This window comes from Canis lupus, chromosome 4, assembly GCF_011100685.1.
Source record: "Canis lupus familiaris isolate Mischka breed German Shepherd chromosome 4, alternate assembly UU_Cfam_GSD_1.0, whole genome shotgun sequence".
Lineage (NCBI taxonomy): Eukaryota > Metazoa > Chordata > Mammalia > Carnivora > Canidae > Canis > Canis lupus.
In genome coordinates this window covers 35,381,502-35,407,635 of record NC_049225.1, presented here as the reverse complement: position 1 = coordinate 35,407,635, position 26,134 = coordinate 35,381,502, and the positions used below count along the sequence as shown (strand labels likewise).

Genomic DNA, 26,134 nt, shown 5'->3' with positions numbered 1-26,134 from the left:
TGAAATCACTGTAGCTCTCAGTAGCTCACAGGCATTCCCTTCAGACTTTCATTTCTTTGCGCAGCCTCGGGGCTTTACCAGGTTAACTCTATTTTATTCTTCAAGACGTGATCTATGAGTAATGTTGGCAGGCAATCCCTGATCCCTACTCATCAGGCTGAGGTGTCCCATCTCTGTACTTCTGGTACACCTGGAACATGTACCATAGCTGCTCCACAGCTCTTGGCTAACATTAATTTAAAAACTATTTATTAAACCTTAGTATGTGCTCTACACTGATTACACAATGGTAAATGAAGCCGACATGACTGCTCCCATGGAAAGACGTACATAGTTGATGTTTGGATTTATCTTGCTGCATTGGTAATCTCCATTTCCTGGCACATCACTAAGCAAATAAATGTTCAATAAATGAATAAAAGAAAAAAAGATCTATTAATATCTTAAGGGAAACATAACTGAGGAGTTAAACCACATATACATATAGAAACCACATAATACATTCCAATATTCTTTATAAGTATGCCAGCATCTGAAAATGCATCTCCAAACCTTACAGTTCAAGCTAGTAACTAACAATCCAACAATCTGTATGTAAGTACTAGCTCATGAACTTAACTCCTATAATCACCTCTGATGATTTCTAGGTATCAAAGAAAATAAATTTAGATCCAAGTCATGAAACAAGAATCTTAATACACTCAAAAGCCCTCTTCCTAAAATATTTCTGGCTTATTTCATATTTTGAATTACCTTAGTTCTAAGTTTAATAGCTTTTAAAAAAATCTTTATTTTTAAAATACTATTTATTTATTTGACAGAGAGAACACATGCACAAGAAGCAGGGGAGAAGGAGAAACAGACTCCACACTGAGCAGGAAGCCTGACACGGGGCTAGATCCCAGGACCCTGGGACCATGATCTGAGCCAAAGGCAGATGCTTAACTAACTAAAAACAAGCTTTTTCTTACTGTACTTTTTAAATAGTATGACATAAGAAATTTAATATATTCTACATACTTTACAAATATATTAACTCATTTAATCCTTTTACCAACTTTATGAGGCAAGTATTCTCATCATGAATAATTTTATAAAAATAAATCTGAAAATAAAGCACTGTATGATTTTTATTTTTAGAAAGATATTAACTACCAACATTAACTCAAGAGGAAGCAGAATACCTATATACACCAAGAAAGTGACTGTACATGGAGGTCCGTGAACTGGACATGGGATAGAGGAGAGGGCTGTAGAGGGCAGCAGACAGGGGGCACTGAAGAGGAGCACAGGCTTTGGTGTAAACTGTTTAAGAGTTTATATAAGAAGAGCTCATCAGGGCAGCCCTGGTGGCTCAGCGGTTCAGTGCCACCTTCGGCCCAGAGTGTGATCCTGGGGCCCCAGGATCGAGTCCCATGTCGGGCTCCCTGCATGGAGCCTGCTTCTCCCTCTGCCTGGGTCTCTGCCTCTCTCTCTCTCTCTCTCTCTCATGAATAAATAAATTAAAAAAAAAAAAAAAAGAGTTCATCAGACCTCCTGATTGGCCCTTACAAACAAAGAGGAGATGGGAGGGAGCAAGAGAACGGAAGAAAGGAAGAAAAGGGAGGAAACAGATGAGCTCAACAGTTAAACTAGAATTTCTGAGATACCTGGATTGGAAACCACCTTACAAATAGGCAAATGTTTTGTTTATAAGACACTAGAGCAGGAAGGAAGCACTTCAGATGTAGGATAAGGACAGAAATTGAAAAGTCACTACAGAATATGAAAAGATGCTCTGGACACCCTGTGGCATCGTCTCCCCACAGCATCCAATAGCTGCAGTAACACAAACGGCTACCTGAACCTGAAAGTATCCAGCATGGAGAATGATCAAATAAGTAAGCCAGGAGTGTTTCTACCAACTTGAATTAAGAATAATGGTATCTTAGGGGTGCTTGGGTGGCTCAGGCAGTTAAGTATCCGACTCCTAATCTCAGATCAGGTCTTGGTCTCAGGGTCATGAGTTCAAGCCCTGCACTGAGCTCTGCACTGGGCATAGAGCCTACTTAAGAAAATAAATAAGAATAATGGCATCTTTGTTATGAGGAGGCAGTCCTCTTCATTGAAGACAATGTGAATAAAACTTTCTGTCTCTCGTGGGGGGGAGTGGGTAGCATAATAACCCAAGAGGCTGGAGGCAAGGGCCACAGGATGCCTAACGGAGAAGTTCTAGATTTCTCTACAGAAGGAGTAGGTGTGGGGCGCCTGGGTGGCTCAGTTGGTTAAGCGTCTGACTCTTGGTTCTGGCTCAGGTCATGATCTCAGGATAGTGAGATCGAGCCCTGTAATCAGGTCCCCGCTCAGAGAGGAGTCTGCTGGAGAGTCTCTCTCTCCCTCTGCCTCCCCCCACTCCAAGCTCTCTCTCACTGCATGCTCTCTCTCTAAAATAAATCTTTTTAAAAAATGGAGGAGAGTAGGTATAAGACTAAGTTTTCAATGGTGTCCTGGATATACCAATAGAGAGGGCAGAACTCATCTTTTTTTCGAGCCTGAAGCTATAACTGCTTTTCTACAATGCAGGGTTTTAAAAGGTTGCTAGATCTAACAGATCTGCTACTCTGCTCAATAATCTTGCAGCTGCCAGTGCCCGAGGCCCTGCGGAGACTCCTCTCTGAGCTCCGAGAAATCAGTAACAATTTGTCGGCTCCAACTTATCAGTCCAAGGGACAGAAACAACTCTGACTTCCATGCTGATTGGTTTGCCACTGAACAAGAGATGCCTACAGCCAGAACTCAAGGAGGGTTCAGGGAACCCAAGACCCCCAGAAGTGGGTGCAAACAAAATGCAATTCGCTTCAAGGGAACTCAGCAAGCAGGGGAAAAGCTAAGCTCATAAGAACAGGTGGCAAAAAAAAAAAAAAAAAAAAAAAAGAACAGGTGGCTTCTACTTGGGCACAAGAGAAGGGTCAACAGTGCACACATAGGACACCCGGAGGTGACAGTCTTAGTAAAGGAAACAACTCGTGGATGTCGAAGGACAAGAGCTGCTAAACAGGACATCTATGCAAGATTTCACCCCCAAAGACACCGTCAGAGCATCAGCGTGTCAATGTGAAGAAAGGGAGTATCTCTGGGTTTCCATGACGCTGGCAGATGATGTGCTTTTCAGGGACTGCTTTTCTCCTAAGGAACTTAAACATGGATCGTTACACAACCACCGAAGAGCCACTGAAGAAAGCTCAGAGAGAAGGGTACATTCTGCATTCCTTACCATGACCTTTGCCCTGTACCTCCCCTTGATGAACTCAATTTTTGCTGAACCTTTTTATATCCTAATTGAGATTTAATGCTCAATGAAAGACGATTATACATTTAAATTTTTTTTTTAATTTTGAGGGTGACTCAGAAGATTGATTAGGACCTACAGAAGTGGAGACTCTCAGCAGATTAAGTTCCAGTGCAAGCAGCCCTGATGCTCAATCAACTCAATGGTAATAGAGATAATCTGTGGTAGACAGAGAGGTTATGTAGATTCTCTGCCAAGTTCAAATAGTAGAGTTGGCACATAGACTTCTAGATTTTCTGAGGCAGGGATATGACCTCTATAATGCTGTATAAAAAGTGTAGCTCCTGGCATGATATTGGGCCCCTATAGAGAGAGAACCCAACCATGGAACATCAAGGATTTAGTGACCAGAGCTACCCATCATGATCCACCAAGTCACAAGGTCAGGTGCAGCAGCAAGTTACTAAATGATGGGATGGAAGGAGCAAAACTGGGAAATAGGAGAGAAGGCATCTGGAGAAGAGGGATGTTGATGGTTCTACAAGAGTCAACCCAAAGTGCCAATCTTTATGTCTTATGGTGACGCCCACCACAGAGCACTAACAGAGAAGGTGCGTTTAACTACATTCCCGACTACAGAGGAAATGCCTTGTCAGTTGACTACAGCCAGCTTTTGCTCTCAGCCACCTCAATGCTTGACCACGAGGGCCACGAATGGAAGAGCCATAGTGACAGAGAGGAAGGCTTTACATAGGCCCAACAGCCTGGGCTCCTCCTTATGAAGGTGACCTAATTACTGCCACTGACACATGCTGGCGTAGCACTGACACTCCAGAAGCGGGTCTGTCTGCCTTGCCCACAGTATACCCTATTGTGGCACTACTATCCCAGGGTTTACAGATTAGCTCGTGGGGAGCATCAATTATGGCCTCAGGACCAGGTACGGTAGTGGGGCTTTCTAGTGTTAAACAAAACACTGGGGAAAAGGGGCCAACAATACATAGCAAAACCTAAGTCAATCAAATACACACATACCAGTAACACTACAAGTTTTATAAGGATACAGTCATTCAAGGATATAAAGCAAACAAATCAGAGTGGTTTCCTACCGCAGGAGAAGATGAAAAGGAAAGTGGAGATCAAGAAGAAAGGAGATTAAATAAATCAATTGAGGGACTTTATAAAGAATAAAATAGTTTTACTGCCATAAACAGAAGACATGATTAACTCAGGTTTCTGAAACATAGTCTGAACTTATTGTCACAACATTAAATGGAAAGTTGATATTACTTCTTATGAATCAGAGGTTATCAAAATAAATATACAACTATGAAAATATTTTTTAAATTCGCCTGTTCACAACCAGACAGGCGAATGTGTAACAGTAGTGAACATTCCACACTTCGGCAAACACTGTTGTCACTATTCTGGGATAAGAATGATAGAGGGGCTCCTTTAAATATATACATATAAATGTAATACGGTACAAGTATTAACTACTTTGAGAGCTTAACTAGATTTACTTTAAAGAGAAAACTTGATAGCAATTCACTCACAAAGCTTTCCTCAATAACGTAACATCTTCCAGTTCCACAATGTGTAATTACAAGAGTGACTACTTAATTTTCAATATAAAATGATGGAATATTTTTTAAAGATTATTTATTTATTTATTCATGGGGGGGGGGGGCGGTTGGGCAGAGACCCAGGCAGAGGGAGAAGCAGGCTCCATGCAGGGAGCCTGACATGGGACTCGATCCCGGGTCTCCAGGATCAGGCCCTGGGCTGAAGGCGGCGCTAAACCGTTGGGCCACCTGGAGCTGCCCAGATGGAATATTTCTAGATATTGCAAAGTCCTAAATCAGTCATCAATTAAGAGCTGAAAAGAACTTTAATAAAAGCATCAAGACTAGCTAGTTTCACATTGTAAGGTAACATAGTACCTCACTATCACGTATTTCTCTAAGGACGTTGCCACACTAATGCTGGTCTGTTCATGGGAAACCACTGAATTCTGCTTCATGAGTTTCTTTTTTTTTTCTTTTTTTTTTTTTATGAGTTTCTTCATAGATCCCAATTCACTGAGCAGTAATTCCATTAAAACAAGATACCACCCTTCAGTAAAAGTGTCAGGATTACACCTAAATAAATATTTTAAACATTTTTTTTTTTACCAAATAGTACATAGCATTTAAAACTACAGCAAAAGAGAAAAATAATAGACCGTACTTCTTTCTTTAAAAATTGTTCTTTTAAAAAAGGCGATACATTTTTTTTTTAAGATTTTATTTATTTGAGAGAGAGTGAGAGAGAAAGAGAGAGAACAAGTCAAGTGAGGGGTAGAGGGAGAGGCAAGCAGACTCCCTTCCGAGCAAGGAGCCCAATGCAGGGCTCAATCTCAGGACACTGGGACCACAACCTGAGCCGAAGGTAGATGCTTAATCGACTGAGCCACCCACATGTCCCAAAGGCAATACTTTAAAAAAAAATTAATTAAATAAGAACAAAAAGGCAGTACTTTACTTTTTTCAATATATCTCCCTTACAATATGCTAAGGCTCGAAATATAATGTACAAAAATATTTGTTGTATGTAAATAAATGAAGAAACCAATAACACAGTAGAATAGTAATTTTAATGTTTCTTTAAACTTAAAAAACTTCGGTCTGGGGAGCCTGGGTGGGTTCAGTCGGTTGGGTGTCTAGTCGGTTGGGTGTCTGCCTTTGGCTCAAGTCATAGTCCCAGGGCCCCGGGATCAAGCCCCACATCAGGCTCCCTGCTCAGCAGGAGTCTGCTTCTCCCTCTCCCTCTGTGCTCTCTCCCTCTCAAGTCAATAAATATTTTTTTTAAAAGGAAAACTTAGGTCCAACCAGATTTGAAAAATCACCTATGTTTACTCTCAGCACTGCCCAACATGATCTGTTTTATCCAGATAGAAGGCGTGGGCATCAGCACCTCTTTCCAACAACCAGTCAGAAATCAGAAATCACTGCTTCTTCTCCCCTGACATCTATTCCACATGGTCTTCCTTTTCCATTTCCACCCCTACTACCTGGATTAAATTCTGATTACCTCATACCTCACACCTCCTAAAACCTTCTGAGCCTCCTGAGCCCTCACTCCATTTCTCTAATGACATATATTCACACATCACTGCTAGAGTGATTTTCCTAAAGGAAGATTTTCTTGATGTTACACTTCCTAGCCTAAGACCTCTACCATATTTATAGAGAAATACTCGTTTTCCATCAGCCAGCTTTTCTAGAAATACCTTTTAATTCTTTACCTATTCAAATCCTAACTCATCTTTCAAATCCCAAGTCAAACAATCCCTCCCATGCTCTGTCTGTACTTAGCAGTTCTACAGAACTCTGATTAGGAAGTAATGAATTACTCTTCTGGCATTTATTATTTTTACCTGGCAGTGTTAGTGATCATTACTCATATTACTTATATACAGACCTTACTGGTATGACTGTAAATAGAAGATGGGGACCATGTTCTTTATTTTCTGATACTTCCATTGTGACTTGCTGCTACACAGTTTAACAGAGACCAAAATAAATAATATCCTACAGAACAAAAATAAGCGCTCTCGAGTCTTAAATTAGGAAGGAATATATCCTTAGAGTCAAAGAAATCAAGGGCGCCTGGGTGGCTCAGCCAGTTAAGCACCTGACTCCTGATTTCAGCTCAGGTCATGATGTCAGGGTCATGATATCAAGCCCTGCATCAGGCTCTGCACAGGGCAGGGAGCATGCTGGAGATTTTCTCTCCCTCTCTCTCTGTCCTTACACATTCCCTCCACTGCCAGCAGTTGTGCATGTGCACGCGCACACACACATCCAAAAAAAGAAATATAGATCACAAAGGACCTCAGGGGTGAATTGGCACTTGAGATTTTTTTTTTTTAAGATTTTATTTATTTATTTGTGAGAGACACAGAGAGAGGCAGAGACACAGGCAAAGGTAGAAGCAGGCTCCAGGCAGGGAGCCCGACGTGGGACTCGATCCCGGGTCTCCAGGATCACGCTCTGGGCCGAAGGCAGACACTAAACTGCTGAGCCACCCAGGCTGCCCGAGAGGAGTTCTTAAAAGTTGACAGGGCTACCACAAGAAAAAGTGGAAAAAGCATGTCAGGAGAAAAGAATAATAGGAGCAGAGAGCAAAGAAATACAGGCAGCTTCAAATCACTGGCTGAAGAGTACCACACATACACGGAGGGGTACAGAGGAAGAAAACTGAATGTTTGCTAACAACCAATGCTTACAGGTTTTCATAATTTCAGGTAAGTTGATCCCTACCTAAATCAAGAGCCTCATCATTTCTTGCTTGAAACAATTAACAATTAAGAGCATCCGAATTGTCGCCTGCTTTTGGTGTCCCCCTCCTCCTTCCAAACTATCATCCATATCCCTGCAGGATTAATTTTAGCAAAACAAATTATGATTCTAAAATGCCTCTGTTAAAATTTTTCGGTGGCTGCCAACTATTCACAAAATAAAGCCTAAACTCCCGACCACAGCACTGAGTCCTTCACCATCAAGGTCTCTCCTCGCCTTGTCCCTCAAAGCCGCTCTCATATCCTGAATTCAAACCACACAAAATGATTTCTTCTGTCTGTTGTACAATCGATATACCTCAGGCTTCCCTTGCTTACGCTGAGCTCTGCGCGTGAAATTCTCTCGCCTCCCAAATTCCACTGGGCAATCTTTCTCATCTTTCGAGACTCTACTCAACTATCACGTCCTATGTGCAGCCTCCCGGACTGTTCCCTCCTCTCACAGCAGTGAAGCGCCCAACCGCGAGGGCCCTGCGATATTTCAGGTGAAATGTAATGGAAGGGCCTAGCATTGGATGGGGATGGGGGGACTGGAAGAGAAAGGACGGAAACATTCACGGCACATTCAGAGGCCACCGGGTGGGACTGCATCTCTGACTAGAGCGGGAAGGAAAAGGTGAGGAACCACATCCGGCACCGAGACTTTGCGTGTGGGTAACAGAGATGTCCGCTAACAGACATGGGAACCCCGGTGCGACGCGAGCGGTTGGCCATACAGGCCGAAAGCTTAGAGAGAGGGACACAAGTGAAATGTAAGGTTGAGAGATCACTATAGAGGTAACTGTTGAAATGAGATCAGGAAAAACATAAAGAAGAAACAGAAAAATTTCAAAGATAAAACCTCGTGGAGGTCATTACTTAAGAGTAGGAGGAGAAGAAAAATTATGAAGGAGTGATTAAAGAAGTAGAGCTAGAAGAACACAGGGCCGGGCAGCCCTGGTGGCGCAGCGGTTTAGCGCCGCCTGCAGCCCAGGGTGTGATCCTGGAGACCCGGGATCGAGTCCCACATCGGGCTTCCTGCATGGAGCCTGCTTCTCCCTCTGCCTGTGTCTCTGCCTCTCTCTCGCTCTGACTGAATAAATAAATAAATCTTAAAAAAAAAAAAAAAAAAAGAAGGAGAAGAACACAGGGTCATAGAAACCAAGAGAACTGCAAAAAAGGGAAAATAGCAACTACTACAGTGATCAAAGAGTATGAAACCTAATAAAAGGCAATTAAAAAGTTGTAAGTGTTTTTCAAAAGAGCAAAGACACAAAGAGCAAAGGCAGAGTGAGAAAAAAGAATGAGCACGCTACAGAAGCAGCAGCCAACTGCTGCAAAGCCAACTACCCTACGAGGAAAGAGTACAGACTACTTCATAGTATATGTCCTATTTATTTTTCTAAAATATAGATCCTAAAGAATTCAAACCTTTTACCTGATAATCTGAGTCTGTAAATGGATCAAAATTAATGCACTTGACATCCCCTTTCTTAGAACGGCTTCTTTTCTCCTACCCTTGGTGTTACGACAGTTCCTACTTTTAAAACAAATTCTATCTCCAAAAACCTATTATTTTAAGACAACATTTTTATTCTGAATTCTATAATGTGTGAAAGATTCAAAATAATATAAACATCCATAATCTTCCATTCTGAACTCTGGTTGTCTTTAGGGGGGATAAATACATCCTTATATATCATCTAATGCTTATTTTCTATAATTAGAGTGAAGAAAGTGATATCAGTAATAAATGAGTACCTTTTATTTTTGAAGACTTTAAACATGAATAAGAAGGGGAAAATGTATTAGAACTACTTATGAACTCATAAAGAGGTGTTTAAAGAAACTAAAAAGACTAAAATAAAGTTGCAGCAGTAATACATACACATGGACTATTTTCAATTCCTTCCTTCTTTCCTTCCAAGTTAGTTAATATATAGTATAGTATTGGTTTCAGGAGAATTTAGTGATTCATCACTACACACAACACCGCGTGCTCATCCCAACATGCACTCTCCTTAATGCCCATCACCCAATTCAATTTAGCTCATTCCCCCACCCACCTTCCACGACTATTTTCAAATAGTTGATATGAAAATGTTCATATTATTCTAATTATTTTCTTAAAAGTCTTTTCCTTACCTCAGAGATGTGGCTAGATAAAACTGTACTTCCAATTTTCTCCAAACAGCTTTGACCTATGCTTCCATCTCATGAATTCCAAGACAGTATTAAACTGATGCATATTTTCATAAATCTGTTAAAAAAAAGAGAGAGAGCTTACTTAGACCAAAAGAAACACACAAAAGCAATACTAAAAATTCGTCATGTGTAAAATTATATATTTTCAACATAAAGTCAATGAAATTCTAAAGTATTTTAACCTATCACTTTATCATTTTCCCAACCTCTGCCCAAAGATGTTTCCTATTTTGTATATTTTCAACTTCACAAAGGTAACAATAGTTCTGTGGAAGAAACTTCTTGCATGCAAAATTTCTGTATTAGCTTAGATTTCTGAAGGAAAAAAAAAATCACATCTTAAAACGAAAAAACAGGAACAGTTAGAAGCAGCACTAAAATCCACAATTCTACAGTATTGAAATTTCTACTTAGGCAAAAATATATTTGGCCACCCAGCTAATACCCCTATTTTTCACTTTCTATCACAAAATCTCAGTAGGTAGTTCTAATTTCAGTCAATCTTCTACCTAGAATATTAAAGAACTGGAGGGGTCAGGAATCAATGGCACTGCTTGGTCTAAGCCCAGGGGATAGGTTACAACTATGTTTCCACTGACATTTAGTTCCCTGCTGCATTAAGACACAAAGTTGATAAATCTAAAAGCGGGAAACAATGAAAAATTCTGATTTATTTAAAAAGGCATGTTGCTTACTTAGAGATCTTAAAAATAATTTCTATGAACATATCTTTTAAATGAAACTTCAAATAGCAAAGTATTGTTTCATATTTTAAAAGGAAAAATTTTAAGCTGTATGAACACTACCTATGTCCCACGGCAAGGTCAAAATGCCTTTGTCTTCAAGTCCATTTAGAGGTATCGTTTGTGTCACACTGAGGTTTAGTAGTCTTGGCAATAATGACTGAATTCATGTAAACTGGGGCAACCTGAAACGGTCTAGCATATCAGATAGCAGCCTTTCTTAAAGACAAGAGTCTCCACTCAGCAGACGGGCTGCCATAGGACCATGCTAAATCTTTCATGGTCCAACTAAAGACAGACTGACCCTGAAAGCAATTAGTAATGCTTTGTCTGCATTTAGGAGCCTTAAACAGTCTTCTCAATGCACCGGTTACCCACAACTTAACTGGTCTCTAATATTTTTCAGGGTATTCACAGGACAATAAAACTCTTAGACCATCACTCAGAGAAACGAGGGCAGGAATGGAAGAGATACAGTGTTTAGGGATTTTTTTTTTTCCTGAGAGGTTCACAGTCTTAAAAAATTTCCCTTACATAATCAAAAAATAAATGCATTATGTTTTCATTTTAGAAATGACAAATATCTACCTCCAAAGCCACTCTTTGCCAACAACTCCATTCTTCCCTAATGGCGTAGGTGGAAGAAAAGAGGGAAGGCAATCACTGTATTTCACAAAGCTAGAGATTAACCCATTCTCATAAGGGTTATAACAATCCATCAAAATGACTATGTTTAAAAATATATGGCCTGATTCTAATTCTACCAGATATTTCCAATGGATCAAATAAAATTAACATATAAAACATTTAACCATTGCTTATCATGGCACTGCTTATTACAAAACTGTTTCCTTGGTGTGAAAAAAAAAAAAAAAGCTTCAGGCTAAATCTAAAGTTAATAAAAAGAAATATGAATAATCAAAAGAATCTTCAAGTATGCCATCTTCAAAGTCTGAGACCCTGAATTGTCTATCCTCCCTCCATCCTCTCACATGCACAAATAAATGACAAAGTATAAATCGTCTAAAAATTGAATTTAAGACCAGCTAAGGAAAACCAAGTAAACATGACCTCATACTAAGACATAAATAAAAAAAAATCAAAGGACAGGATATGCTTCACCATACAGGTCTGCACATCACTTTTTTAAAACTAGAAATTGTGCAAATAAAGTAAAGCTTTCCTTAACCTTTGCAATACAGTGCTACAGTCCTAAAAGAAGAGATGCGTAAATATGTGCATGTATATAAAAAGGATTTTACGTGGGCAAAATGCCCCCAACAGCTTTAATCTTTTGACTTACAAGGTAACTGAACACAGGCTTTTAGCACTAAGAACTTGTGTTTAACAACTAGAAAGATCTAGTCAAAACTGAACACTAAACAAGTATAATAATGTTTTCGTCAAAGATTTTGTGTCTGAAACTTTCAAGCCTCTTAGTTCTAGAAAACACATTAAGAAAAAGGTAATCCTTTTAAAAACATATCAGGTCTTCTTAACGACAGAATAAATGAAAAATTAAACATTTCTAGATATTTTCTTTCTAACATTTTATAATTCAGCAAACATTAGAATTTCCTCAAAGTTCATAAACTTTGTAAACAAATATGCAAAGTGCACTTTGATCCCACATCATCTATACAGAATACCTTTATTTACCATCAAAATGTACATCTCTCTCTTGGCTCTCAAAATCATTAAAGTCCTTAAACTTTAAACTGTCGGGGTACTTAAAACACCATTAACCATACAGAACCCATCAGTGACAAACATCAACTGTGGATATTATAGTCATCTCTGGCTCTGAGGTGTTAGGATACCACCCATTCACTCCTTTATTAAGATTTGCCTCATAGAAAAGAACAGCATACATACTCTTTTGATAAATATAGTCAGTCTAAAACATTAAGATTACTTTTGAGTTTGTACAAGGTGTCAAAAATAGTCATTTCCTAGTATTCACAAATTCAGCAATACTGACTGTATACTTTTCCTTTTCACCACTCCAAATACTCTCCTCTTCCTTTCACCTCTCTAAGCACCCATAGAAAGTACCCCAAACATTGTACAAATACTACTGTTAACACTATTGCTGCATCCATATAACCTTTTTTAAAAATCAGAACCAAACTACAAAATATTTGACACAACATCCCAGCTGGGCTCTTAAACTAAAGGCATTATTACTGTTAAAAATTTTGGTAAATTAACTGGAAATTCAAACATCATACTTCAGAAAAATATAATACAGTTTTTCCCGTACATAATTCAAAAGAACAGTCGATTTTGGTTTATCATGCCCTTCTATAATAAAGCAGGCACCCACATAACACAGAAAGGAAAAGTCAACTTATGGATGGGTTGTATTCTAAAAGGTCACTTATAAATTGAATGTAAGCTTGAAACTGAAACTTGCGATGCTTTTCTTATAAAACCGAAGCTATAAACATTAGTATTAAACCTGTGATACAAACGGACTACAGTACACAATTCGATCATAGCACTCCTCTTTTTTTTTTTAGCACTCCTCTGCTTAAGCATATTTCCATACTAAACTCTAAGCTTTTATTCACTATTATAATTCTAGAATCTACTAGCACAATTGATGACACAGAGAAGGATTTCAACAAATATTAGCTGATCTGAAGTACTGAATAGCAACAACTCGATATGAAACTGGTTTGTCTAGAAAACCTTACCTATCTTAATTGTATCAGACAACCAAAAGACAAGGAGAAAAAGCTTCTTCCAAAAGAGATATGTGAAAAAGATTAATACCAGGGTGAGAAATCTCTAATTTAAGCCAATTGTGGCCATTTCCATTCTCCTTGCCAATGAGATGGTTCAGTTATAAGCATCTGATGCAATTCCAGGCAGTACAACCAGAGACTAAGTTTGCTGGGGAGTTTCTGGGAAAGGTTTTTTCTGGCTGATGAAAATAAGACATGTAGGTTGGAAACGCTCCCGCTCCCACCCTCAGCCTTTGTGTCCAGGCAACTCTGGGTTTGACTTTGTCAAGTGGAATGATGGCGGCCAACTTACTTAGGACCATGAGGAAGGTGACAGCCTAAGAGGACAATCCAACAGATAAAGAACAGCTCATTAAAAAACAGTAAGAATCTGGGTCTTTGGTGTTATTGTTTGGCTTGAATAAATCCCAAAACTGTTTTATCATGTTGGATCTTATTATATTAAATCCTTTTATTGTTTAATTTTCAAATACCAAAAGCAACCCAGCAAATACCATGATTCAGAAACCAATACACCATTTACTTCCATGAATTCAACTGTTACTTACACAATGATAACTCAGCTAAATTTACCTCTCAATCCAGATCCTTCTTTTGAACTAGATATGTATTTCCGAAGTACTAAATATTAAATAGCTACTCCAGTGGCACATCGAGAAAACAGGATTAATATAAAAGCCTTCATCTACCAGCACAAAAACTATTCATGCACCATATTCACTTTCCTGGCTAATGGCAGTACCAGCCAGCCAACTGTTAAAATTGGAAATCTGGGGAGCACGTCTTATCTTCCTCTGCTTCACTTATCATATTTAGGTAGTTACTAAATGCTGCCCATCCTAAGTCTGATACATCTCTAAAATTTCTCTCCTTTATATTTATACATATCTAGTGCAGGCTCTCCTCTTTCATTACAACCTACCTCCTTTCTTACCTCGTTCACTGGATGTGTGTTTCTAAAATACAACTGTGCTTCTTGAAAAGATTATAAACATAACTCATTAAGAAAATAAAAATTTTAGGGATCCCTGGGTGGCGCAGCGGTTTGGCGCCTGCCTTTGGCCCAGGGCGCGATCCTGGAGACCCGGGATCGAATCCCACATCGGGCTCCCGGTGCATGGAGCCTGCTTCTCCCTCTGCCTGTGTCTCTGCCTCTCTCTCTCTCACTGTGTGCCTATCATAAATAAATAAAAAAAAATTTAAAAAAAAAAAAAAAGAAAATAAAAATTTTAAACTATATTGAGTTTAAAACTATTTAAAGCTATACTCACCAGGGCAGCCCAGGTGGCTCAGTGGTTTAGCACCACCTTCAGCCCAGGGCCTGATCCTGGAGACCTGGGATCGAGTCCCACATTGGGCTCCCTGTGTGGAGCCTGCTTCTCCCTCTGCCTGTGTCTCTGCCTCTCTCCTCTCTCTCTCTGGGTCTCTCATGAATAAATAAAAATCTTAAAAAAAAAAAAAAAACCAAAAAACTATACTCACCAGAATGGCCATAATTAAAAAGACAGACAATACAAGAGTTGGTAAGGACATGGAGAAACTGGAATTCTCACACATTGCCCTAAAATGATGCACCCATTTTGAAGAACAATTTGGCAATTTAAGTTAAATGTAAACATAAATGCACTATATGATCCCAAATTCCCTTTATAGGAACCTACCCAAGAGAAATGAAAATGTGTCTATACAAAGACTTCTACACAAATGTTCTCAGCAGCATTATTCATGACAGCCAAAACTTAAAACAATCCAAAGGTCCATCAACTGCTGAACAGATAAACAAAGTGTGGCATAATCATACAATGGAAAACTATCAGGTAATAAGAAGAAACAAAATATTGGTACATGTTACAACATGAATGCACCTCAAAAACATACTAAATAAAGAAAGCTAGATGTAAAATACTATATATTGGATGATTCCATGCATATTAAATGTTAATAAAAGGCAAATTTAGACAATCAGAAAGCAAAGCAGTAGTAGCTCAAAGCAAGGAGTAGAACTGTGAAATCTGGGGCAGTGATGAAAATATTCTATTTTTTTTAAAAAAGATTTTATTTATTTATTCATGAGAGAGAGAGAAAGGCAGAGGCAGAGGGAGAGAAGTAGGCTCCCTGTGGAGCAAGGACTGGGATGCAGAATTCAATCCCAGGTCTCCAGGATCATGACCTGAGCCAAAGGCAGCCACTTAACCGACTGAGCCACATAGGTGTCCCAATGAAAATGTTCTAAAATATTTATAGCGCAACTCTAAAATTTTACTACTAATAAAAAAACACAAGTGTATTTTTTCAATAATTTCCAACTGTGTGTAAAATGAATTCCAAATTTTTTAGGAGGCCATCCACAGATTGCTATAATCTGCTTTCCACCTATTTATTTAACCTCCTTTATCTTCTGCTACAATCTCTGCCAAAAGCCTCCTGCTGGCCATATTAGACTATTTGCTATTTCCTAAATATGCCCACTTATTTTATGCCTCTACCTTTCTTCAAGCTCGATATTCTAATCAAAATGTATCTTCATCTTTTAGCCAAGTGAACTTCCATTTGTCCTCACAATGATCCATCTCAAATATCTCTTCTGTTGACTCCTCTTGTAGCGCTCAGCACATTGAGTTATGATTATCTATTTATAGATATATCTTACTTATTAAGATAACCCCTGTGTACAGCAATTGCATTTTACTAACGCTTGTTGTCACCGGTGTTCTGAGCACAGTCCACTGACCAGCACATAGGAGGTAATCTATATATTTTTGAATAAATGACTGACTGGTGAAGAGTGACAGGGAAAAAAAAAAATTCCCAAAACAGGTAAAATGAGCTCTGCACCACAGAGATATTTGTGTAAGTATGGTTGCAGTTGATGTTATATAAGAATGAAAAACAGGCGGGGGGTGGGGGTGAATGGGTGATGGGCACTGAGGGGGGCACTTGACGGGATGAGCACTGGGTGTTATTCTGTATGTTGGCAAATTGAACACCAATAAAAAATAAATTTATTATTTAAAAAAATAAATACAAAATTAAAAAAAGAAAGAAAAACAGGGCAGCCCGGGTGGCTCAGCGGTTTAGTGCTGCCTTCAGCCCAGGGCGTGATCCTGGAGACCTGGGATCGAGTCTCACGTCGGGCTTCCTGCATGGGGCTTGCTTCTCCCTCTGCCTGTGTCTCTGCCTCTCTCTCTCTGGGTCTCTCATGAATAAATAAATAAAATCTTAAAAAAAAAAGAAAGAAAAACAAAAGGTCATCCAATCTCATCTAAATATTTATCGGTGTGGGATGTGCTAAATAGCCACAATAAACAATATATAGTCATTAAAAAAAATGAGATGCATCTGTCCTATCTGAACTGATATGGAAAGATATTCCAAATATCCTTAAGTTATAAAAACTATAAAATAAGTCACCTCTTCATTATTAAAAAGAGAACTATACACACAAAGAAGAATGTGTGTGTGTGTAAGTGCATACATACACATGCAACACGTGTGGCAAAGGTGATGAAAAGGTATACACCAACTCATCTGAGCATAGGCAAAAAAGTAGAAACAACCTAAATGTCTATCAACTGATGAATGGATGTGTATCCAAGGTGGTATATCCATCCAACGGAGTATTAATCATCCATAAAAAGAACCAATTCCAATATAAGAGAGATGAACACTGAAAATATTACACTAAGTGAAAGAAGCCAGAACAAAAGGCCACATATTATATAATTCCATTTATACAAAATACCCAAAATATGCAATTCCACAGAGATAGAAAATATATGTGCTGCCAAACTAAGCACTCAGAGACAGAAAATAGACTAATGGCTGCCTAGGATTGGGGGTAGAGGGTGGGAACGGAGAAAGACACTAAATTGATCATCAAAATGACACTAAAAGAAAAAGAAAGGCAAGTTAGAATTCATCAAAATTAAAAATATTTCCTCTGCAAAAGATCCTGTTAAAAAGACGAAGAAACAAGATATAGAGTGGGAAAGTATATTTACAAATTGTATAATGTGACAAAGGACCCATCTAGAATATACTAAATCTCAAAACTCACCTTAAAAAAAAATTCACTAAGAAACTGGGCAAAGAATATGAAGAGGGATTTCCTTGAAGAAGAAGATATCTGGATGGCAAATAAACACATGAAAAGATGTAATCAAGAACACCAGCCATCAGGGAAATGCAGATTAAGACCACTGAGATATCACTACACACCTACTGGAGTAACTAAAATAAAAAACAGTGATAACACCAAGTGCTGGCAAGAATATGAACAAAATGAATCTTTCTTTTCTTTTCTTTTTTTTTTTTTTTTTTTTTTAAGTTCTTTTCTTTTCCCCAAAGATTTTATTTATTTATTCATGAGAGACACAGAGAGAGGCAGAGACACAGGCAGAGGGAGGAGCAGGCTCTCTGCAGGGAGCCCAATGTGGGACTTGATCCCAGGACCCCGGGGTCACGACCTCAGACTGAGGCAGATGCTCAACTGCTGAGCCACCCAGGTGTCCTGAAAATGAATCTTTCATACATTGTTGGTAAGAATGTAAAATGGCATCCTTACTTTGGAAAAAGGTTTGGAAGTTACTTTAAAAATGAAACATACACTTACATGTAACCAAACACACTCATGGTTGCAAAGAAACGAACAGGAATGTCACCAGCAATTTTATTTTTAACAGCCAAAAACTGGAGAAAACAAAAACATCCTTCAAAAAGTGAATGGTTAAACAAACTCTGGTCCATCCATGCAACAGAATCCTACTCAGCAATAAAAAGGGATAAACCAGTGATACACAAAACAACTTGGGTAAATCTCAAAGGATTCGGCTGAGTGCAAAAAGGTCACCTACTGTATGATTCCATCTATAAAACACTGAAAATGATAAAATCACAGATAGAAAAAAAAACCCTCGAGGTTGCCATGGTGGGTACAGCTGTGACCTTTGTGGTGAGATTCCGTGTCCCCATGGTGAGGTGGTTGCACGCAGCTACCGTAGAGGTTTAATTGGCACAATACTGTGCGTGTTCTGCTGGGAACTGGACATCACGCAGTATTAAGCAACCACTGGAGGAAGGTGAAGGGTACAAGGGACCTCTCCTTACTATTTTTGCAATTTCTTATGAATCTATAATTACCTTTAAGTAACTAAAATTTTTTAAAACCCTATTTTCTAAAAATGTTTTACCTCTGCTTCAAACTAGATTTTGAATAACAAAATAACTGTTCAAAGACTATTCAAGACACATTCTTCCTTTGAATCAGCTAGGAAACTTCAATTCTGCAGTGGTTTCCAGCATCCTGTGGAAATGAGAAGTCCCCATAAGGGGAGTCTAATGAAACCAGCAGTTCCTACACCAAATTCTGAGCCTTTGGTCCTCCCTGTATCCCTCATCCTCTGGATGTGCAGAGCAGTTACCATTATCCGGGTGCCCATCCGTTCTAAGAGTAACAAACAGCAAGTTTGATGTAGCCACCTGCAGCAGACGAACCCCCAAATAATCTATCTATATATTCTTTCCAATTTATCCTTTCTGGCAAAGAACATGAGAACCACTTCTATGTTTTCCATTTTAATTTTTCTCTACAATTCATTAGACAATTTACACAGTATACATAGACATTTATATGACTTGATACATCTTCTTCCACTTACCAAGTAAACTTAATTCAGTCAGTGCAGAAATATCTATCACCCATTTATTTCCTATAAAATGGTAAGAAATTATCAAGAGAACATTTATTTTATTAGCTGATAAGTAAAAGTACCACAGGACAAGTTCCTCTGGATAGTTTCACTACATTATGTTAAAAGGAAAATTTCTAGTCACAACTCTGAGATCAAGACCTGGGCTGAGATCATGAGTCCAATCTCTAAACAACTGAGCCACCGAGGCACCCCAGGAATTGATGTTAGATTGCTAAAGGTTCACCAATTCTTCTAAAAACATGCATTATTTCTATTTCTCAATAAAGCAGTAATACTATTTAGAATTAACATCATGAACACCAATTACAGAGTTCTGCTACAACATAGAGAAATCCTTAGGGACTAATTAATACATAGTGCTATTTGTTCCAGTTCTGAATGCTCCCAGAAGAGTGCCGTGTTTACTTGTTTATTTGCTAGTTTGCTTATTTATTTATTTTAGCTTGCATCTGAATTTTTTTAAGTTTTCTTCCTTTGCTAACAGCTACCTAGAATGCATACTGGCTAACACAGTAACAGCCTCCTCTATCCACTTTTCATTTATTTGATCCCCAAGAACCAGAAAACTAGTTTAACATAGCCCTGTGTTTCAGTGTCTACAGAAATAAAAAGGCTGCATATTTCAGCCTGAAATTGATGGTATAAAAATTGAATACATCTTCTATATGATCAAATAATGTTTATGCTTTGATACATATTTTTTAGATGCTGTGATATTTTTAAAAACCCACTTAAAGAAAAGGCAAAGATAAGACACCTTAATGAGTCAACTCAGGAATAAACAAAGATAGGAGGACCTAAGAGCTATAAATACCTCAACACTTCTAATAAGATCCTCTCTCAAAACTGTTCCTTTTGAATTCCTTATCTGGCTTAACATACAGCTGTTAACAAAAAAATTTTTTTTGCCACCACCTAGTAAAGGTGACAATGTATATACCCAAAGACCTAAAAATTGTAGCTGAGTATAACCCAGGGAACCTTTTGCATGTATCCACCAAAATGCACAAATAAGATTCACAGCAGTATTTTCTTAATAGTAAAAACCAGAGGAAACCCAAGTGTTCAAAAACAGTAAAATGCATAAATTATAGTATATTCATATAATGGGATTACCATATAGCAATGAAAAGAAATATATATCTCAGATGAGTAACAACATGAATGAAATCTCAAAATCAGGGATGCCTGGGTGGCTCAGCGGTTGAGCGTCTGCCTTTGGCTTAGGTCGTGACCCCAGGTCCTGGGATCAAGTCCCACATCGGGCTCCCTGCATGGAGCCTGCTTCTCCCTCTGCCTGTGTCTCTGCCTCTCTCTCTTGTGTGTCTCTCATGAATAAATAAATAAAATCTTAAAAAAAAATCTCAAAATCATAATGTTGAACAAAAAAGAAACAATTCCAAGAAGAATACATATACACAGTGTGATTCCATTCATATAAAGCTCAAAAATAGAAAATATTTTTTAAAAAGCATATTAAAGGAAAAATACAAAAGAGGGAAAATGTAAGGAAAGGTCATGGAATAAAACCAAACTTAGGATGATAGTTTTTTCTGGGAAGAGAGAAACTATTGTCCTGAAGCCTGGACAGGTTCAAAGGATGCCATTACAGTTCTTGAAATAGGAGGTTGGGATGGATATATTCATTTATTATTATTATTACTCTAAAATGTACATTTATGTTATATACACACCCTTGTATATAGAATACATTTTAGAATAAAAATTTTAGGGCGGCCCCGGTGGCACAGCAGTTTAGCGCCGCCTTCAGCCTGGGGCGTGATCCTGGAGACAGGGATTGAGTCCCAGGTCGGGCTCCCTGCATGGAGCCCTGCTTCTTCCTCTGCCTGTGACTCTGCCTTTCTCTCTCTCTCTCTCTCTCTCTCTCAATCTCTCTGCCTTTCTCTCTCTCTCTGAATAAATAAATAAAATCTTAAAAAAAAGAATAAAAATTTTATATTAATCCAAAGTAAATATGGGTAACTGCTAATATTTTGTAAATCTGGGTATTAAGCATACAGGTGTCACACCACTTCTTATATTTTTGGAATGTATCATAACTTAATTTTTAAAAATTAAGAGTGAAGCACTATGAAATTATATTTTGAAATCTAAGGACAAAATATCATAAACCTTTCATAGCAATAAATCAAAGCAATACTAAGCTATTATTAAATGAAAAAAGTATGAAAAAATGGACTTCTCCTGATATAGTCCAATGGAAAATACACAATGCTATCAATATAGTATTCATCTCCCCAAATTTTAACTTTAATCTAGTCATGAAATATAAAAATATAAGCAAATTAAGAGGTATCCTATTTTTAAAAAACAACAAGATTTCATAAAAGACCATTGTTAGGAGAGATGGGGGAAATATGGACTTATTCTCAGTTAAAGGAAACTAAAGAAATATGACAACCAAATGCAAAATTATCCTTAATTGGTTCTGGGATCAAAAATCAAAAAAGGGGTACCTGGTTACCTCAGTTGGTAGAACATGCAACTTTTGATCTCAGGGTTTTGAGTTCAAGCCCCATGCAAGGTGTGGAGCCTACTTAAAAAAAAATAAAATTAAAATTAAAAAAAACAAGTAGGGAGGGATGCCTGGGGGGCTTAGCGGTTGAGCGCCGCTTCGGCCTAGGGCATGACCCTGGGGTCCTGGGATCGAGTCCCGCATTGGGCTCCACGCAGGGAGCCCACTTCTCCCTCTGCCTGTGTCTCTGCCTCTCTCTGTGTGTCTCATGAATAAATAAAATCTTTAAAAATAATAATAATAATAAATAAAAATAGCTATAAAGAGCACTTTTGGAAAGAAAACAGGAAATTTAAGTAAGGGCAGTATATTACATAATGTAATATTGATATCAAATCTCTTATGATAACGTAGCCCTTAAGGAAAGCAAATTTGTCCTTAGGATACATTTGCTATAATATTTAGGGGTAAAGTGTCAAGATGTTTGCAGATTATCTGCAAATGGTGAGAAAAAAGGATATGTGTTTTTATAAACAGAGAGAAAGCAGATGAAGCGAAAGGTAAGCAAGTAAACTGGTGAAATAGGTTTTTACTATCTGTTCAAATCTTATTTTATGTAGTTTTAAAGATTTTATTTATTTATTCATGAGGCGCAGAGAGAGAGGCAGAGACACAGGCAGAGGGAGAAGCAGGCTCCCCAATGTGGGACTCCATCCCAGGACCCCGGGGTCACGCCCTGGGCCAAAGGCAGATTTTCAACCACTGAGCCACCCAGGTGCCCCTCACATTTTGTTTTAAAAGCTTGTAAGGTAAAAAAATTGGGAAAAAAAATATGTACTTTATCAGTCATAAGTTATAATTTCACATATGATTTTGGCCAACGATGTCAGTTTGACAGACTAAAATCAAGTATGAACAGATATATAAGGAAGTCCCAAAGATCTTTTCTCCTTCAGCAAATTCTAAAACTTTTTCCCTAGGAATTGTAAACTATGATTGCTCAACAGGATGAAAAATTACATTTTGCTTAAATGGTCAAAAATTATAGCTGTGCTTCTGAAACAAAGCATCATACTCAGTCTGAAGGCATACAGGCTTTTAAAAAATTGTTCAGTAAATCAACTGTATTTTGTACAATTTACAAAGGTTTTATTTGATACCAAAGTAGATATGATCATACTGCTATTAGAACATATTTTTTAATGTCCTATTTAGCAAACAGAAGGATGTTTTAAAATTTCCTAATCAAAACACATCTATTTCCTAATGATGCATATCCATATTTCTCAGGATTGCTAAAGCAAGGTAATAAGCATAGAATGAATTCCTCTAAAACACAGGTAGTTTCCCCAAAAACTAATTATACTTCATGAAAATGGGTAACACTTATCACCTCAAGGACATACTAGTCGTATCAGACTTTAATTAATCTTATAAAATACTTGGCTTAATTATTATTTACTAAAAACAAAACCTCATTCATTAAATACTCGATTGTCATTCATCCAAATGTGAACATCAGTGAGACTAAATAAATGACATTCTAGAAACTATAGAAAATAATTTTCGATTAACAGCACCCACATAAAATCCATCAGTTGTACAGCAATATGCAAATGAACTATGTCCAACAGGAGGGGACACGGACTACAGATATTTCCTCCAAAGGCTGGGCGTGGGACAGTGTTGCTACATGCCCGCAGATGGGTAAACACACAGGGAAGAAAGTTTTAGCTGGGAAGCCTGCATTTAAGTTCTCATCTCTATGTAATGAGAGGCAGGTAGTTAATTACTGAACAGCACCGTCTTTTAAATCGGTGAGTCACAAGCCTAAGGGAGGAGCTTATAAGCAGGATGAGCAACAACCAAGGCAATCAAGTTAGATTTCAAAAAGAAGCAACAACAGGTTGTGAAGACTTTCAGACAGACAATTAGAAGCACTTATCCCAATATAATGCACATAATCCAACAGCCTGACTATGGACTAACCACTTTGTTGCAAAACACGTCATGTACATTTGGGACTAAGTTTGTCAAGTTAGGTATCTTTGAACTGAACTGCACCAAATAGCTCTATTATCATCAGGCAACAGAGACTGAAAGAAACAGGAAGAAAAGATCACTTGGTAATACTTGTGAGGGCACTATAGTATATTTTAAAACATTTAAGACAGTTTCCTGCTGACAAGCAACATTTAATCACCATAGGAGTCACATCATAAATATATTAAAGCTTCAACAACAGTACCAAGATGACAACACACCAAGATGTCATACCACCACACATGATTATCTGAGAAGTATCAAAGACTGTTGCTCCACAGGTAGAGAGATCACTGGGGGCTGAATTTAAATTAGCCTTCAAAGACTGGCGAGGTTTGGCAGTATGCAAGGAGGGAGCGGTGCAGGTCAAAATGGGCATTCTATCAGGGGGCCTAGGGAAGGTGCACTGTGCCTGGCCACTGTCCCACCTGAGGCCTGGATTCTAGAGTGCTGGAGCGGGATAATCCATGTATGGTTTGACCCAGATGATACATACACAGCCACCCTGAAGCTCATGTCTGTAGCAGACATCGATACTCATTTTAGTTCTCTCTCAAGCAAGCACTGGAGACCTCACAGTCCTTTAAATATAGAACAGCCAAGATGTCAAGATGTTTGAAATCCACCTACCATTCTTCTAGAAGGAAGGATAAAGAGAAGAATACAAGGTTACGAGCATGGCCTCTGCAGTCAGACTGAGTATCAAGGTTAGAATCCTGGCTCCACCCCTTACCTGTCCTAATTCTTTGACCCAAAGTTGCTTAACCTCATCCACGGTCAGTCTGTAAAATAGGGACAGTAAGCACATGTGTCTGAGAGGCGGAGATCAAAGGAGTTAATGTAGATATAGCACTTAGAACAGTGCCAAGTAAACACATTCTAATTGTAAGATACTATTATTAGTGTTAGGCTATATGTTGGCAAATCGAACTCCAATAAAAAAAAATACAAAAAAAAGATACTATTATTACTCTCTATCAAAAAAATCAGTTGTATCCTCAGAGTAATTAGAATTTTATAGGAGGGATAATATAAAATGTACAAAGATGTTGCTAAGTACAGAGAACATTCTGAATCACTGACAGAAACACCAGTCAATATTTAATAACAACGTCTAATAGCATCAAACACTTGCTAGTTGACTTACGAACTAAAGTACTGCAACAAAGACATCGTTCTCTATTTATTGAGCTTCGATTATTGAACATCTTCTATGTGCCAGTTACTGTACTAAATTTTATACATGTATTATGTTGCTTAATCCTCAAAACTAATTATGTGGCAGGTACTTCTCCTAATTCCACATAATAGGTAAGAAACTGAGGCTGAGTGGTTAAGTAACCCCTCCAAAGTCTCGCAGTTTGTAGTAGGGCTGTGATTTTAATCCAGGTCAGTCAGACTCCGAAGACTGAGCTTTAATCCTAAACCACATGGTAGTCCCTCTTTTCCGCAGGGAATATGTTCCAAGACCCCTCAGTAGATGCTTGACAGCATATATAGTACCAATTCCTACATATACTGTTTTTTTTCTTTTATGTGTCTATCTATGATGAGGTTTATTTATAAATTAGGCACAGTAACCAGTTAATAACAATAACTAATAATAAAATAGAATAATTATAACAATGTACTGTATTAACAGTTATGTGAATGTGGTCTCTCTCAAAGGATCTTACTGTGCTGTACTTACCCTTCTTGTGATGGTGTGAGAGGATAAAAAGTCTATGTAATGAGATGAAGTGAGGTGGATAATGCAGGCAATGTGACGTAGTGTTAGGCTACGACCTGACATCTGCTTCCCAACCTCAGTTTACCACAGGTGACGGAAATTGCAAAAACTCAAACTGTGGATAAGAGGGGAACTACTGTATTTTCTGTTTCCAAATTCTGGACCAACTGGCCATGATATAACAAGAGTATAAATATAAAATACTACATTAAAATAACAACTTATGGAGAGAGAAGTGACTGCTAAAGGGTACAAGGTTTCACTTTGAGGTGATAAAAATGTTCTAAAATTGACTATGGTGATGGGTGCACATATTTGTAAATGCATCCGACTTGGTTCCAGCTCAGGTCATGACCTCAGGGTCCTGAGTTGGAGCCCCACAACAGGCCCCTCACTCAGCAGGGTCAGCTTGGGATTCTCTCCCTTTCTCTCTCCCTCCCTCTCTGCCCTTCACTGAGCACACACACACTCTCTCTTTAAATAAATAAATAAGTAAAATCTTAAAACATAAAAAAAGCAGATACAATATGAATTTGCTTTTGCTTAATACATTTTCTTAAAAGATGGAACAGATATGGCTCCAAATTTAATAGTGGGTATCTCTGAGAGGTGATATTATGATGGATAATTATCTTCTTTATACTTTTTCTGTATTTTTCATGTTTTGTATTGCAAGGCAACTTTAAGTGAAGTTCTTATAAAAAAATAGGTAGAAAGATAGTAACAATTCCAAATACTTCAGAAGAGACAAATAATAAAACATGGAAGAAGCTGCTAAATTTGCTAAATGGGTCACTGGCAAATTCAAAGACAATGGCAAGGAAGATGTAAAAAAACCAAAAACAAAAAAACAATGGAGGGGGTGGGTTGGGCAGCCCAGCCCGGGTG

General features: G+C 38.2%; 1 protein-coding gene across 1 annotated transcript in view; it reads right to left on the bottom strand.

Annotated features, from left to right (window-relative positions):
* The window catches only part of BMPR1A (bone morphogenetic protein receptor type 1A), a 61,592-nt gene extending 51,784 nt beyond the window's left edge, over positions 1-9,808 (bottom strand). Inside the window, exon 1 of the mRNA NM_001145150.1 lies at positions 9,735-9,808. The gene's annotated coding sequence lies outside the window, so the exon portion shown is untranslated. The remainder of the gene's footprint in view (positions 1-9,734) is intronic.
* Positions 9,809-26,134: the final 16,326 nt, after the last annotated feature.